Source organism: Nematolebias whitei, chromosome 16, assembly GCF_014905685.2.
Source record: "Nematolebias whitei isolate Nwh7 chromosome 16, NemWhi1, whole genome shotgun sequence".
Lineage (NCBI taxonomy): Eukaryota > Metazoa > Chordata > Actinopteri > Cyprinodontiformes > Rivulidae > Nematolebias > Nematolebias whitei.
Window position 1 is genome coordinate 8,025,501 of NC_056513.1, and position 2,929 is coordinate 8,028,429.

The following is a 2,929-nucleotide window of genomic DNA, read 5'->3' on the forward strand; positions in this document are numbered from 1 at the left end:
AGAGTGAATTGGATCATTTTAGCTGCTGTAAATGTTCAGCTCTTTGTTGAATCGAGTGAACTGAATCATTTTAGCTGCTCTAAATGTTCAGCTCTTTGTTGAGCCAGAGCGTGAAATGGATAATTTTAGCTGCTGTAAACGTTCAGCTGTTTGCCGAGCCAGAGCGTGAACTGAATCATTTTAGCTGCTCTAAATGTTCAGCTGTTTGTTGAGCCAGAGCGTTAAATTGATCATTTTAGCTGCTGTAAATGTTCAGCTGTTTGTCAAGCCAGAGAGTGAATTGAATCATTTTAGCTGCTTTAAACATTCAGCTGTTTGTTGAGCCAGTGCATGAAGTGGATCATTTTAGCTGCTTTAAATGTTCAGCTCTTTGTTGAGCTGGAGAGTTTAAACAGTCTGGTCAACGTTTAACCCAACATGACTTTAAAGATGGCTGAACTATGAGTTCCACAATCCATCAGCTGACTGATGCAGGCCCCGCCCACATGACGCATCACTTCCTGTGAGAGACGTTCCTACAAATTAAATTGTTTTAATTAAGAGTGATAATAAAATTAATTTACTTTGGCATTAATTTTGCAAACTATGATAATATTTTTGTAATTTATTCAAGTTGCCTAAAAATATATTGTTTTAATGTATTAAAAAAAAGCTTAAATTATTGTTTCTGCAGTTTCTTTTGAAACTTCCTGTTCTACAGTTTAAAAATCAAAACCATGTCTATATTTTTTAAATCTTTTTGAATTCGAAATAAATAATAATGAAGCGACGCGACAGTTTAGAGCTTTAAAAACACGACGGTGCTCATTTAAACGTCTTTTTTTTTTACTTTTGATCACAGGTTTTCACTTTATAAAACTTATTTATCTGAGCCTTATGGTTCTGTTTAGGGTCTTTTTAAGTAAATTATTTTACTCCGTTCAGAACCAACAGAAAAATAAATTCAGCTTCAAACTTTTTTCTCCAACAGGAAGCCTGCGGGACTGAAACCATCATGAAGATGAGCAGGAATAAAAGCTTTATGAACATTTCAAGCTGCAACAAGAACTTTTTTCTTAAGTTTACTTCAGATAAAGAATCAAAGAGTGTAAAATGACTAAAAGCTCAAATATTTATTCAAAAGAACAAGTTGCTTCTTGTGGTTCAGTTCAGTCCCAGAATCACATTTAGAAGAAACTTCTGTTCTTCAAAGCTTAAAGTCAGATTTATTATTTTAAATCTCGACACGAAGCTTCAAAAACACAAACTGGATGATTCCTGTAATTAATCTCGAGCTGCAGAGGAATATATATATATTTTTAAAAACTACCAAGTTTTTAAACAATTTTTTTTGAAAAACATCTGCAGGAGCATCAGGATGTCATACCAGAGGGTGTCCACCAGGTGGAGCTGTGGCTCCAAGAGTCCGAACCTGCAGCTGCAGAACTTCAGAACCGCCTCGCATCATGTGCTGGAATCAATTCGTTCTTTTTCCTTCAAACTTTCTAATGTCGAATGTTGAAGATCATAGTTCTGAGGCTTCAGCTGAAGAACAAGAAGAACTCTCTTATCACTTCCTCTACTTCTGTTGGGACGGGGTCAAAGGTCACACTTCACTACATGTAAACAAGCTGAGGGGATAAATGAGGACTTCCAAGACCAATCAGTTCGGCTCAAAGTTCCTGTGGATGTGAACACAAATGAAGGTTGGTGGAGTTGGCTGTTAGCAAAATATCTCATGAACCACTGGAGGAGTCGAGAAAGCAACGCCTTCATCACACACTCTCAGAAAAAACATTATCCTCTACATCTACGACACGGCAAAGTTTAAAGAGCGGACTCCGGTAGTTTTACAGAAATAAAGCAAGTTTAAAATGAGGGTCTGCACTCAATGTAAACAACACTCAGCTGTCATGTGACTCTTCTGCAGCTAAACCAACATGGAGGATCCAGGCAAGTCCAGGAGAAGACGTTTAGCTGAAAGCACCAGAGAGAAACGGGTAAAGAAGAGAGAACGAGCAAAACAGCTGGCAGAAATAAGTATCAGCGTTCAAGCATCGAGCTGCGTCGTAAAGACAGCGATTAAAAATAACTTCCACTAGACCAAAAAATTAATGTTTGACCAGTTCACAGCCACTTTGGCTGTTTCTGTAGGTAAACAAACACACTTTGGCTGTTTCTGTGGGTAAACAAACACACGATGGCTGTTTCTGTGGGTAAACAAAAACACTTTGGCTGTTTCTGTGGGTAAACAAACACACTTTGGCTGTTTCTATAGGTAAACAAACACACTTTGGCTGTTTCTGTGGGTAAACAAACACACATTGGCTGTTTCTGTAGGTAAACAAACACACTTTGGCTGATTCTATAGGTAAACAAACACACTTTGGCTGTTTCTATAGGTAAACAAACACACTTTGGCTGTTTCTGTGGGTAAACAAACACACGTTGGCTGTTTCTATAGGTAAACAAACACACTTTGGCTGTTTCTATAGGTAAACAAACACACTTTGGCTGTTTCTGTGGGTAAACAAATACACGTTGGCTGTTTCTGTAGGTAAACAAACACACTTTGGCTGTTTCTATAGGTAAACAAACACACTTTGGCTGTTTCTGTAGGTAAACAAACACACTTTGGCTGTTTCTATAGGTAAACAAACACACTTTGGCTGTTTCATTAAGTAAACAAACACACTTTGGCTGTTTCTATAGGTAAACAAACACACTTTGACTGTTTCTGTGGGTAAACAAACACACTTTGGCAGTTTCTGTGGGTAAACAAACACACGTTGGCTGTTTCATTACGTAAACAAACACACTTTGGCTGTTTCATTACATAAACAAACACACTGGCTGTTTCTATAGGTAAACGAACACACATTGGCTGTTTCTATAGGTAAACAAACACACTTTGGCTGTTTCTATAGGTAAACGAACACACTTTGGCTGT